Consider the following 319-nt stretch of genomic DNA (forward strand, 5'->3'; position numbering starts at 1 on the left):
GTGGAGGACAGCCTCAAGACAATTTTTCAGATCCAATGTACACCTCTTGTTTCTTGTGTTTTCTGCATGCTCATTTGAGAAAAATGCCATAGGATGAAGGAGCTCAGTTTAGTCTGGGAGGGGGTGATAAGGGAAGGGCTCAGGCGCTGCTGCGTGCTCTCTGCTGCATCCTGCCCTCGCACTGCTTGCTTGGGGACTTCACTCTCTTCTGTATCAGTTCTTACTTTGCTCGGGTTTCTGGCAATGAAATGTGACTTACAAATGTAGCTGTTTCACAATCTCCTTAAGTCATCCACGGGCAGAGCTGCTGTTGACAGAG

The sequence above is a fragment of the Geospiza fortis genome, unplaced genomic scaffold (genome assembly GCF_000277835.1).
Source record: "Geospiza fortis unplaced genomic scaffold, GeoFor_1.0 scaffold41, whole genome shotgun sequence".
In the NCBI taxonomy this organism is placed as follows: Eukaryota; Metazoa; Chordata; class Aves; order Passeriformes; family Thraupidae; genus Geospiza; species Geospiza fortis.